The sequence below is a fragment of the Bos mutus genome, chromosome 2 (genome assembly GCF_027580195.1).
Source record: "Bos mutus isolate GX-2022 chromosome 2, NWIPB_WYAK_1.1, whole genome shotgun sequence".
Classification (NCBI taxonomy): Eukaryota; Metazoa; Chordata; class Mammalia; order Artiodactyla; family Bovidae; genus Bos; species Bos mutus.
The window spans coordinates 98507688-98521880 of record NC_091618.1 but is presented as its reverse complement, the minus strand read 5'-3'; the positions used below and the strand labels follow the sequence as shown (position 1 = coordinate 98521880).

At 42.6% G+C, this 14193-nt stretch overlaps 1 protein-coding gene across 10 annotated transcripts in view; it reads right to left on the bottom strand.

Moving 5' to 3' along the window:
• TANC1 (tetratricopeptide repeat, ankyrin repeat and coiled-coil containing 1) overlaps positions 1 to 13924 on the bottom strand; it is a 254310-nt gene extending 240386 nt beyond the window's left edge. For 8 of the 10 annotated variants that reach the window (XM_070357358.1, XM_070357364.1, XM_070357367.1 and 5 more), the window contains exon 1: positions 13766 to 13924. The gene's annotated coding sequence lies outside the window, so the exon portion shown is untranslated. The remainder of the gene's footprint in view (positions 1 to 13765) is intronic. The other 2 variants (XM_070357362.1, XM_070357361.1) reach the window with 2 other exon arrangements.
• Between the last annotated feature and the right edge of the window lie 269 nt (positions 13925 to 14193).

Sequence of the window (14193 nt, the reverse complement as noted above, 5' to 3'; positions counted from 1 at the left end):
CCTCATGGCAATAATAGAATATCCATTTTATTCTCTGGTTCCTTCTCCTTTATATATTACCATCTAAAAATGTCTCACCTGTTTGTTCAAAACATTTCATATAGACATCTGTCTAGTTGTTTTAATATAAGTGACTGACAAACCACACGTAAAAGTTATCTTGAAATCAAGTTCTTGTATACCTATGGCTAGTCCGTGTTGATGTATGGCAGAAACTAAGGCAATAGGGTAAAGCAATTATCCTCCAATTAAAAATAAAAATTAAAAAAAGAAATCAAATTCTTATCTGGACTTCTATAACAAGCATTTTAAAATTAGCAATTTCTAAAACACTCAGAACAAATGAAAATTTTCATTCATTTACTGCTCCAGAAGTTGAATTTAAAAATAGGGTTAAGAGAAGAAGGAAGAAAAGGAACTGTTTTGGGCACCTATTAGGCAAATTCAGTCACTCGGTCACATCCAACTCTTTGCGACCCCATGAATCGCAGCACGCCAGGCCTCCCCGTCCATCACCAACTCCCGGAGGTCAAACTCACGTCCATCGAGTCGGTGATGCCATCCAGCCAACTCATCCTCTGTCATCCCCTTCTCCTCCTGCTCCCAGCATCAGAGTCTTTTCCAATGAGTCAACTCTTTGCATGAGGTGGCCAAAGTACTGGAGTTTCAGCTTTAGCATTATTCCTTCCAAAGAACACCCAGGACCGATCTCCTTTAGAATGGACTGGTTGGATCTCCTTGCAGTCCAAGGGACTCTCAAGAGTCTTCTCCAACACCACAGTTCAAAAGCATCAATTCTTCGGCGCTCAGCTTTCTTCACAGTCCAACTCTCACATCCATACTTGACCACTGGAAAAACCATAGCCTTGACTAGACAGACCTTTGTTGGCAAAGTAATGTCTCTGCTTTTGAATATGCTATCTAGGTTGGTCATAACTTTCCTTCCAAGGAGTAAGTGTCTTTTAATTTCATTGCTGCAATCTCCATCTGCAGTGATTTTGGAGCCCAAAAAAATAAAGTCTGTCACTGTTTCCATTGTTTCCCCATCTATTTCCCATGAAGTGATGGGACCGGATGCCATGATCTTCATTTTCTGAATGTTGAGCTTTAAGCCAAGTTTTTCACTCTCCTCTATCACTTTCATCAAGAGGTTTTTTAGTTCCTCTTCACTTTCTGCCATAAGGCTGGTGTCATCTGCATATCTATTAGCCAAGCACAGTGCTAATTATTTTGTATAGGTTCTCACCTTTAGTCTTGGCATGAACCCTACGATACAGGAATTACTATCCCATTTTACAAAGAGACAGCAATCCAGTAAACCACCTATGATTCCTCTAGCTTCAAAGATCATGCTTTTTTCACTATCTCCTATATATTTGTTGTTGTTCTTCAGTTGCTAAGTCATGTCTGACTCTTCTGCAACCCCATGGACTGTAGCCCATCAGACTCCTCTGTCCATGGGCTTTTCCAGGCAAGAATACTGGAGTGGATTGTCATTTCCTACTCCAGGGCATCTTCCCCACCCAGGGATCAAACCCATGTCTCCTGCATTGCAGGCGGATTCTTCACCACTGAGCCACCAGGAAAGCCCCATCCTCCTACAGATTAGTATTTTTTTTTTAAGGAGGAGAAAAAAAGCTGTGTTGTTTAGTTACAAAGCACTGCTCTATCCAAGGCACCTCATTATTCACAAAAGGCAAACTGCAATATATGAAATAGTATTGCTGCCCACTAAGGGGTTAAACATAAGACTATGCTGGGATTTGCCAACAATAGCTTTCATCCCTCCATCAAAGCTACTTTATATATACCATACTAGTCTTCATTAATACACACAAAGCTCCTTTAATTTTTCCCAGACATAAAACAAGCACTTGGAAAGCTATCAAGGGAAAAAACTTAAATATAAAATTAAGTTAGCAAAGTCAGTTATAATATGAATTTTTATTTACATGTCTGAATTTCTAAGACAATGTACATATAAAATTATCACCCTGGGGGTGTATGTAGATTTGTGGCTATACTTCAAATTAGCATAAGCATTTATCAGAAAAATACTGTTAAAATTTATCGAGTGTAGGTAGAATTAATGCATATTTCTAAATTAATGTGTTTAGAAATAAATCTTTATAGAACCATGTTTTACCATTATAATTCAGATAACTTGTCATTCTGAATAAAATTCCACCACCGGCAACATTTCACACTCAAGCCATTTTACCCGAGTCACATGGTTTATAATCTTAAGATACACTAAAAACGTATACCCATTTAACCAGGCCAGCTACTCAGAATACCACCGTGTTTTCAACCACAACTGGAATAAATCAAACTTGCATCCCTCCCCTGATATACTCATAAATTTCCAAACAAACTGTAAGTCATACTTAATATTTTAAAAAGTAACTTAAGAATTCTAAATTGCCTATTCTCAAATCATAAGCATAGTCTAGGACATATTCTTGCAAAAAATATTTAACCTGAATCTAAACTTGCCTTGAGATTAAAGGAAAACTTCTAGTTTAGAGGAAATATAGGGGACAGAGGAACAAGATAAACACCACCACAAGGAAACAAGTCCAGACATGTACATCCTACAAGCTCTCTTCTGAAGGTCAGGAGAGGGAGGGAGGAGGTGGCCAGATAGTCTTTTTCTATATTTAAAAAAGCAACAGGGACAAAAGCAACAACCCACAGTGCAGTACATAAACCCCAACCGAATCCTGATTCCCAAAATGAGAAATGGTGACAGATGACATTCGGGGAACAATTAGATAACGTAAGAAATCAGTTAATTTTCTTTAAAGTGATAAAGAGGTGGTGATTTTTTGTCCTTAAGTCCTTAGTTAGAAATGCATACTAAAGTTCATCAGGTGAATTATAAACTGTCTTGGATTTGCTTTAAAATAATTTAAGCAAATTAAGCAATCCAACATTGTCTGTTGGTTAAAAGATGCTTAGCAAATGTTTCTACAATTTAATCCATTTGAGAAATACTAAATCCTGTTTCCCTTCAAGGAGATTGAGAATGAATATTAGAAATAAGGATGGTCAAAAGTTCTGTAAATACCTGTTTTACTTTGATTAACCCCGATTTTCCCACTTAAACAGAAACCTTGTTTGCCTGCATACTATCTATTAACTTTCTGAGAATCAGTTTCTGTGGAACCCACCTTGGGAAGTGCTGCCTTATAGACATACACCACTCTGAGGTAAGGCTCTCTTAAGTCACATGCGTGCTTCAAGAATCCTGAATAATCAAATATTCACAACTGCATCTATTCGCAACGTAGGAACCAGCACTTTTTCTGTCTTTTGAGTCTGAAAGTTATTATCATGGTGGTAGTGGTGGTCTAGTCACTAAGTCATGTCCGACTCTTTGCAACCCTATGGACTGTAGCCCACCAGGCTCCTCTGCCCATGGGATTTCTCAGGCAAGAATACTGGTGTGGATCACCAGTTCCTTCTCTGGTAACTTACTTGTTAAATTAACATGTTTTAATTTATGTCACACTCTGTAATATGAAAATAGCCACTGCAAAATTTTAGTTATTCACATCCACTTTCTTGTAAATCTTCATTGGAATAGATTTCAAATTCTTAAGTTTCAAACCACACTGAGTTTCACTTTCAAAACTACCTAGAGATATTTTGAAGGGTCCCTCCCTAAATCCTCTGCAATGACTCCTCAAAATAAGTTACTGGCTTCCCAGAAACAAAACACAAAACAAAATATAACCCCAAGTCAAACCTCTTCAACCATTGATGGTACTTAAGGATTCCCAGGAACTCACCTCAAAGACCCCCATCTTTATGCACCAGAAGTGGTTCCATTCTTGTAAGTGGATTCTATGGGTATCTGAACAACTAAATCCCAAGATAAATTCACTTTACCACAAACTCTACTTACTCCACAGCTAAAAGTTTTATAGCAAACTGTGAACTAATATCTGTAGTTTGGTTTTGGTTCTTTGTTTGCTTGTTTGTTTAGAAAAACTGCATCCTATTCCATTTAAGAACCCCAACACTTAAAAAAAATCCTTTGGTAATTCACTTAAAAGAGAACAAAAACGGCTAACAAAGAAATCTAAGTTAGAAGTCACTACGACAAGGAAAGAATCAAATCTGATGTCTCCTTTGCATCTGGGAGGCAATTTACAACATTCAAAACCCTTTCATATACATTCCGTCATCTGACCCTCAAAACCCTGGAGAGACGCCTGTTTTCCATCATGATAGCATATATCTAACATGGTTCAACTTGAAAGCTGACAACCTATCAACCCTCAATTATCCTCACCAGAGAGAATATAGGCATAAACAATTTGATTCAGCTGAGCAGAGTAGAGAGCCTCACCACTTGTCTCTCAACTGGGACTCTTAGGCCAGACCCTATTGTAGGGACTTATTTTATTGCCCATGATTTTGCCTGAGGGTACTTGCAGACAGCTAACTGTCCATAGGCATTTAGATCTACACACATAAAATCCTCCAGGCCTTTCCTATTATTGCACAAGGAGAGCAGACTCTCCTTTGAACGCACCATACCTGCCCAGGATAGTCCAGGAATATTTTTGTAGCAACATCCCATGGAGTTTTCCATTTTCACTCATGCCAGTGTTCCCACGTGAAAGAAGGACAACATGTAACTGCAGGCAACATGTATGAGGGCAGTTTTGAAATAAAGTGACCGTGGTTTGGATCCCGGATCCTCCTGTCTTGACTGTGTGTGCTCCCTGCTCTCAGATCCCTCACAGGTATATGGCGCTTTCTACCTCCTAAGGTTGCAGGGAGCTGGAGGAAAGACGCCCTCCCCATGGTAATCAGCACAGAAGGGGATTTAACAGCTGTGAGTTCTCTGCCTGCCTCCCTTTCCCTCAGAAGGGGAAACAAGCAATTTTGTAAAATGACTACGGCAAGCTGGACCCCAACCACCAAGAAGCCTACGACCCATAGACAAAGCAAGCAGGCAAATGACTTTTCAATAAAAAGGCAAACAGAGAAAAACATTATAATCAATGTACAAGCAATGTGCTAGGGAGGTGAAAGAGAAGGAACCATTTAGAGGCAGAAGGGGGAAATCAGAAAAATGTGAATGAGAAAGCACTATTTACTTGAACTAAGCCGTTAAGGACAATGAAAATTTCAGTGGTAGGAGGAGGGGAGAACAAGTCCTCCGAGGCAAAATTGAAAAGATGTAGGTTATCAATGGACCCAGCAGGGGCGCAGTGGCAGACAAACAGAGAGGGCAACTGGGTCTGGTAAAGAAAGTTACAAATCATATCACAGAGAATCTTGAAACCTAGATGGGAACTACCAGGGGTCTTACCTGTCCTTACATTAGCTGTGGTGTTTTTGGCTTTAAGTAACACAAGTACATGAAAATAAGGGACAACAAGTGACTTAAACTGTGGTCTCAAAACCTTTTGATCATGTAGCCCTAACAGTAAAAAAAAAAAAAAAAAAGGAAACCTATATCCCCCAATAGTTTATATGAAATTAAAACACTTCTTCTTCTTCTTCAAGTCACTCAGTCATGTCTGACTCTTTGCGACCCTATGCACTACACAGTCCATGGAATTCTCCAGGCCAGAATACTGGAGTGGATAAGTAGCCTTTCCCTTCTCCAGGGAACCTTCCCAACCCAGGGACTGAACCCAGGTCTCCTGCACTGCAGGTGAATTCTTTACCAGCTGAGCCACAAAGGAAGCCCTAGAGTTATCAATTACCAGGGAAACCCATACGTGATAAAACATCCATTAAAAACTCTTTAAAGGATGAGAATGATTCAAACAGTATTCCCAAGTTTATTTGTATTTGTTAATATACCTCTATACACAATGTTGGTGCCAACTCATTAAATTTGATTTAAAAGTCATTCCCTCATCTCAAATAAGACATTTTCTTATTCCTATGGATTTTAGATTTACATCATTATCATTTAACTTTCTTTGAAAGAATCTTTTTTAAACCACTTGCCTATTTTGTAGGAGCCAATTTACTTAAAACTAGATGATATAACCCATAAATCTGTCTACATGGATAGAGTTCACCAAAGGCAAGAATAGGAATGAGAGTGCCATTGTCAATTCCAGCAGGTTGTAAAATGCCTCCTCTGCCCTCAGGTGACCTTGTATAACCTAAGTACAGAAGACTCTCAGATATACCAACTAGTGTCAACTCATCTGTTAAATATTAGTAAAGCTTTTTTCTCAACAAACTTCTAATATTTCTTCCCATGTTGGATGGTCTGGCACACTCTACTTGGGGAATCACTGCTTCAAACAATAATAAAAAAAAATTCCCCACATAAGAAGTTCTGAGTCACAGTGGTTTCAGGGTTGGTTAATTCTGCAGCTAAAAAAAAAAGTCACCGTGGTCTTAGGCCCCTTACATCTTTATGATTTTCAGACTTTCAACCTGTTTTATTTTGCTGACAATATTGGGCTCCCAGTATAGTAGGAAATATAGTTGGTCACACCCTTACTCATTAACCAGTCACTAGCAACAGGTATGGTATTACTAAAGTTGACTTGGCTTAATCAAGATTCACTACCTGGGGCAGAAAATATACCCAACTTACCCTGAAACACATGGGCAATGGAAAACTAACCAAAAGCAGGGTCATATTATCAAGCAACATGGTAAATTATTACAGCAATGGCCCCTGCAATGAATCATGCAACCACCAGAGCCTGAGTGAGCCCAGACCCAGGCAGAAAAACCACCCAGCAGAACTCAGCTCCAGTTTCTGAATTCCAAGCAAATAAAGGGTTGCTGGTTTAAGCCACAAGAAGGAAGGGAGGACCAGGAAGGGGAATGCTGTGGTATGGGCAAGAGACTACCTCTGCCACAGCGCTTTGTGTATGTAGGACAATGGATGAAGAAAGAACAACACTGTTTCATTCCCATGTAATTTTTTAAATTCAGTCATCTAGCTCAGAGTCAACAAGCACTCAATAAACATTAATAATTGATGTTACTAATCCCCAGTAATTTAGAATAAAGCATGGCAGACAGAAGGGAGTATAATGGGTTACATGGGAATAATGACCAACTCTCTTTTTTTTTTTTTTTTTTTTTGCAGTAATTCAATACCCTATTACCCAAGTGCCTGAGCATGCAGCCATTCAGATACCCACAGAATGTGGAAAAGTCTACTACTCTCAAGACTACAGTGTATATATCACAGAAGCATTAAAAAGGTTCATATTCTTCCACATATTGGTATGGAGTTATAACCAGCAATACCACTTCTGGAAACCTATCCTGCATTAGGCAACAAGCCCTTTTTGTTTACCCAGCTCCCTCAATGTGAGAGACCGGGGTTCAATCCCAAGGTCGGGTCCTTGAGAAAGAAAAGGCTACCCATTCCAGTATTCTGGCCTAGAGAATCCCATGCACTATACAGTCCATGGGGTCACAGAGTCGGACACGACTGAGCCACGTTCACTCCCTCTTCCATTAAAAATAACCCCCTTCTGTGTGGGATACTTTGTCTCCCCACAGTCCCATCTTGTGGACCTAAGGAGACTTGCCAACTGTAACTCTCTGTTGGCTGGCATCAAGCCAATCTGAGCTCTCTCCAGGGTTTTCCCAAATTGGAACTGAGAACAAAGATTCAGTTTTGTTTTTTGGGGTTTTTTTATATTTTTATTTTATATTGGGAGTATAGCTGATTAATAATGCTGTGATAGTTTCAGGTAGACAGCAAAGTGACTCAGCCATACATACATATGAATCCACTCTCTCCCAAACTCCCTTCCCATTCAGGGTGTCACAAAACATTGAGCAGAGTTCCCTGTACTCTACAGTAGGTCCTTGCTGGTTATCCATTTTAAATATAGCAATGCGTACAAGTCCATCCCTTCCCACTGCCCCCCCAACTTCCTCAGAGTCAGTTTCTCGATGATGTGAGGTTCTGAAGCTACCAGCAGCCAGGTATCCCTATGTGCTGGACTCTCTGACTTTTTTTTTTACTTTATTTTTTATTGGGTCCTATGATTTAATGATGAGTAAATCACATCCTGAGACAAAGGGCTCTGATAGCCTAAGAGATTTCTTTCCAAACACCTAAATGTCAAAATGGGTTGGTTAAACAAATTATAATAATGTATGTAATGAATTTACAAAACAGCCATTAAAGCTGTGCTAAAGAATGTATTGAATAACAGGGGTGGAGCAGAGGGAGCATATCACATAAGCATACACTGTACTCTGTGCAAATACATTATATGTACCTTTGTATGTCAAATCTTTTTCGAATTTCTTTAAAAGTTCGTGTAATATACAATCCTACTTTCGCATGAGTATATATGCATGAGAAGATCACATCCAAGTGTTGCTTAGAGACTTCCCCAAATCCAACCCCAACTCACAGAGGTATTAAGTCTCTTCTGGGTATGCAAGGGAGGGTGGTGAGTCACCGTGGCTCTGGGCTATACAGCTGAACATCTTGGGTTCACATCTACATATAGTTGTGACTGGAAGATTTCTACTAATAAATTCCCTCATGGTTGTGGTGAAATCTGTGGGGACTAAAATCCAGGGACTATGCCATCCCTTTGCAATGCTTTTCTTGTCCTTGACATTTCTACCTATGCGACTCTTCTTTCCAGAATATTCTCCTTGATCACACACACCTTTGGGAACCCCTAAAGAGGACATCTATCCTAGGAGGGTTACTTCCATCAGTAACATGGAAACCCAACCCAAACCAGAACCTGTTCTATGCTGTACAAGATGTTTCTCGAGAGCCTTCTTTATCTAAATCCTCTCCTATCCTTCAAAATCTATTCCCCTATAATAAAAACCAGAAGCCATTCTTCTGCTTTGCTGCTCTTGTCCCCTTCTAGCACACTGGTAACTCTTCTCCCAACTTTATTACTGCTTCATAACTCTCTCTCTCTACACACATACCTGGAAATGGCAGCCTTTTTACAGTCAGCCAAAGGCCCATACAGTCAAAGCTATGGTTTTTCCAGTAGTCATGTATGGATGTGAAAGTGTTAGTCACTCAGTAGTGTCTTTGCGACCCCATGGTCTATAGCCCACCAGGCTCTTCTGTCCATGGGATTTCCCAGGCAAAAATACTGGAGTGGGTTGCCATTCTCTTCTCAATGGCAGGGATCCCCAAACCAGGGATCAAACCCTGATCACCTGCATTGCAGGCAGATTCTTTATTGTCTGAGGCACCAGGGAAAAGGTCCCTCAGAGTGGGAGAAAATAACAGCAAATGAAACAGATTAATCTCCAAAATATACAAGCAGCTCATGCAGCTCAATACCAGAAAAACAAGCAACCCAATCAAAAAGTAGGCAGAAGACCTAACAAACACTTATCCAAAGAACATATACAGATAGCTAATAAACACCTGAAAAGATGTTCAACATCACTCATTATTAGAGAAACGCAAATCAAAACTACAATCACCTCACACCAGTCAGAATGGCCACTGGACCATAAGGAAGGCTGAACACCAAAGAATTGATGCTTTAGAGTTGTGATACTAGAGAAGACTCTTGAGAGTCCCTTGGACTTCAAGGAGATCAAACCAGTCAATCCTAAAGAAAATCAACTCTGAATATTCACTGGAAGGACTGATGCTGAAGCTCCAATACTTTGGCCACCTGATGTGAAGATGTGACTCATTAGAAAAGACCCTGATTCTGGGAAAGACTGAAGGCAGGAGGAGAAGGGGGATGAGATGGTTACACAGTATCACTGACTCAAGGGACATGAGTTTGAGCAAACTTCAGAAGATAGTGAAGGACAGGGAAGCATGGCGTGCTGCAGTCCACGGGGCTGCAAAGAGTGGGGGCACAACTTAGCAACTGAACAACAACGGGTACTCATTAATTGCTTAGTTATTTTGAAAAGATGGTCTTCTGAGTATAAGTTTAAGAAGCTGAAGAAGGACAAGTTGCTCAGACATAAAAGTCTATAATAGCACATAATTTATTTTAGAACCCTTTAAAGAAAATCCATACCAGCTTCCAAATGAGTGTCAAGTTGCACTCAGTACTCTTAAATAGGCAAGCAGGGCACAGTATAAACATTTAGAGTCCGTGAAAATGGGTCACTTGCAGCCTACCACTTCTTTACCATTAAACCAATAGCATAACAGAAGAATTTTTTTTCTTTTTTGCACAGCAAGTGGTGCAAAATCAGACTAATCCAGACAGCAGTAGAAAGAGCCCAAGAACAATTTCACCAAAAATGGGACATTTATCCAGGCTTTGTAATTCAGCTGAGAGATACCAAGATGAAAAGCAAATGATATATTTATTACTTATTTTAAAAAAGATGCACAGATTTGAGAAGTGATTTCCTTAAGAATGCTGTCTGGGTTACAAATGGGGATTATAAATCACACCAGATCCTGAAGTCTACTTAATAAAAAAATAAGTTGGAAATAAACAAATGATTAATTTAAGGTATATGAATTTCTGAAACTCTCTTGGGGAGAATGTTCTATTACCATTATTACTGAACTGTTTTTAATCTCTGACATCAAAACATAGATGTTAACCCTGGGGTTCTGAAACCCAAGTAACTCATAAATGAAATATTATGAGAAAATGCCACATAGTAACTTAAGTCTGTCTGCCAAGTTGTAGCCAATTCACTTGTGACTTCATAAATAGAGATATGGGGGTTGGAATATAAAGAATCAAAAGACCTAGGTTCAAGCTCACCTCCACTGTTTACAGATGATATTAAGCAAACTGATCTAATTTGCCCAGCCTCAGTTTACTTAACTAAGGGTTTAAGAAAATAATATGTAAGTAAAGCACTTTATAAACACCAAAGTACTACTTTAATATTACAGAACTAGCTCCAGAATACCTACATTTCTCCAACTATTGGACAGTCACAGAACTTTATAGTTGAAAGATAATCTCATTTTAGGAATGATAATGAGAAAACTAAGGCCCAGAAAGGCTAAAGAACCTAGTATACTGACAACATCTGTAAACTGGTAGGGGGTTAGGAAGAGGTTCTAGTTTTTCCTCTATTGAAATATGCATTTTAAAAGATGGTTCAAAACAAAGCTATCCTGCGAACTAATACAAATCCCTCCCCAGCAATACATATATTTCTTCTGCTTTATTTTGTTTGTGTAAACTTTATTCCTGTAACAAGTTAAACTTTTCATCAGAAAGGTAAAAAACAAAGCCATCTCTCTGACTATGAGACCCTCAGCCTACTTGCAACCCAACCCAGACAGAAACCTTTACAACTGGGTTAGAAACGCCTGATGGAAATATCGACATAACACAAACGTCCAGCTATGCCGGCAGGCATCATTATAATATGGATTACAATTCTACCAGCCCAGGGATACTGATTTTAATGTTCCTGGGAGATAAAGAATTAATCAGCAACTCAGAAGGGGATGTTGCCTAAAAATGAACAGTTTAATCGAGAAAATTCCACTGTCTTTAAATTTGTGCCCTCAATCACCCAATATCAAAAACCCACTATGGCACCAAATAAATTGTGTGTGGTTAAAGAGACAAAATGTTCTTTTCTACAGGCTGTTATGGGAAGTAGAAAAAGGCTGACTATGAATCAGTTATGTTTTAGTTCCACACTGGACATAAATTATGATAATTTAGACATTCTGGTGGCTAAACCAAAAAAGCAGGAAAACCATGGCTTCCACATCCCAGCAAAACTTAACTTTGCAGACTCACAGCTGAAAGACAGGGTCATGAAAAGTGACCTTAAATTTATTTCTGGACTTTCCTGCCTCCACTAAAATCGATGACACTATTTCCCACCTCTTATTGTCAAATCACAACAATCCGGAAGCCTGGACCGAATTCACTTGGCAGGTAACAGGAGCAACCCTAGGAGGAAGTCCTGAGGATGTCAGATACCATATTTCCTTTACTCCCACATACTTTTCATCTTAATACCGCCAAGATATACTTACAATGAGTTCTCACTGACACCCACCAAGCATTCTGGCTGACACGAATTTTGCAGAAACTGGCATCCCTAGGGAAGGTCCCTTGTGAGGTCTTTAAGTAGCTTAGATGAGTAAAACATTCAGACTACCACTATAATGAACAGCTCTCAGTGGCTCATAAATTCTTTCATTCCCAGCAATCAAGAAGCAGCTGTTAAAATCCTGGAATCTTCCTAGTAGCAGATCTTAAATACCTCCAAGTTGGCCAGGGAAGGTTCCCAACTGCTTTCTTCTCTCCTCCCCCAGCCTCTCCCCAGGAGTGCCAAGCTGGCAGGAATAAGGGAAGGGAAAAAAGACCCAGGAAAGGAAAAAAGAGAGTGAGTGAGTAGCGGCTCTGGCGAAAGCAGAGAGGCAGACTCCCTTCATTTCCACTACAGAGAAATACCAACTCCGCACCAACTAACCAGGTGTCTCCTTTCTTCTCCCATTCCCACCCCCTCCAAACACATTAACTTCTACAGTCTGATGGCCTGGCATTTGGAGTTAATGACCTCAGCAGTCCTAAGCCCATTCCTCAAAGATTCTAAACCAAGCTCTTCCTTTCCTTGCCAGAGTTCGAGGCCCATCCCCCGGGAAGATTCAGCTTCCTTTTTCCTTGTATCTCGCCCAGACGGCGATGCTCCTGGGGTCAAGTTCAAGATGAAGGTACCCTCCTAACCTCCAGGAGCCGACTCCACTGCCGGGAACAGAGCTACCTAGACGAGTCCCATCCTTCGAGGAACGGGGATCTGGGGCTGTCAGAAGTGGGCCGGAGGGGGCTGGGAGGAAGACCGTCGCCGAGCCCGTTGTCCTCTGAAACCCTGGCCGCGGCGCCGGGATTCTACCTGACCACCGCCGCATTTCCTCCCGGAGCCTTACACAATAAGTAAACTAAGTTTTGAAAACGCCGGTTCAGAGACGTTTCTGTCTGCAAACACGGCGCATAATGCCTTGGGGCTTCCTTCCTTGCCAGCCGTTCCGGAAAGCTGCCGCGCCAAAGCCGGGAGCCCCTCACACCCCCAAAGCAGCGCGCCCGCACCCCAAAGTCTCCCAGAAAGAACGTGCGCCCTGACATAAGTCCCCCAAAAGAACTGAGCACCTTCATTCTCCAAGAACACAATCCTGATCTCGAACTCTCCCTCAATGTCTAATCCTTGCTCACTCCCCTCACCCCACCCCCAAAAGAACGTGGATATACTCATCGCAGTGTTCTCGGAAGCGAACAATACTTTCGACCCAGAGTGGGGCACTACACTCCCCCAGAGGCTTAAGTTCAACCCGCCAACTTCGCGACCCGCGCTCATCTACACTTCGGGGGTACTCTGGACCCCGCCGTGCCAGGCGCGCCTCTCTCCCGCCTCCCCCGCCCCAGGTACCAGGCGCAGCCCAGGCCCTTGCCAAGCCCGAAAGCTACAGAGGAGGCGGAAAGGGGAGCGCGGAGGCGCGCCAGGCGGGGGTGGTCCCGAAACTCAAGTGTGCGGCCACAAGATCCCGGTGCCCCCGAACCTCAGCTCTGCCCGGGGCCAGATTGGTCCGGCGAGGAGGGCAGGCGAAGGGAAGGCACCGACCCTCCGGAGCCGCCAGGACCAAGGCCCGGAGCGCACAACATGTCCGTGCCTATCTCCGGAAAGCTCCCGGGTGTGCCCAACGAAGGGGGGCAGGGAAGCTCCAGAAACTTTCCCACATGCCTTTCCACTCTCCCCATCGCCCTCTCCTCTCCCCAGACCCCTGCTCCCCTCTGCACCGCAGCAGCTGGCGCGGCTCGGGACTCGCGGAGGCCGGCGGCGGCGCCAGGGCGGCGGGAGTTACCTGCCGGGAAAGTTTCCAGCTCCTCGGCGCTGTTACCCACCCCCAGGGCCGGGCCTCGGGGCGCGGCCAGCTCAGCGCTCCGCAGCTGCCTCTCCTCCGGCTCCCAAGGCGGCCGCTGCTCCTGCAGCAGCCACTGCTAAGGCTGCGCTCCGGCCCGTCCCCCCGCCTCGCACACCGGGGCCTCATTGGCAGCGCGAATCCCCGCCCTTGGGCGTGTTCCCGAAGGCACCTTCCTCTCGCGCGCCCGCCCGGGCCGCGCCTCCCGCGTCCCTTCCCGCCCCGGGCTGCGGCTGCTCCCGGAACCAGTGGGACGCGGCGCGCGAACTTTCTGCAGGGACTCTAGCTTCGCTCAGGGGGCCTAGTCCCTGCGGCTGCGTTTGGGCCCTTCCAGGATTGGATCAAAATGTGTGATTGCATTTTTTTTCTTC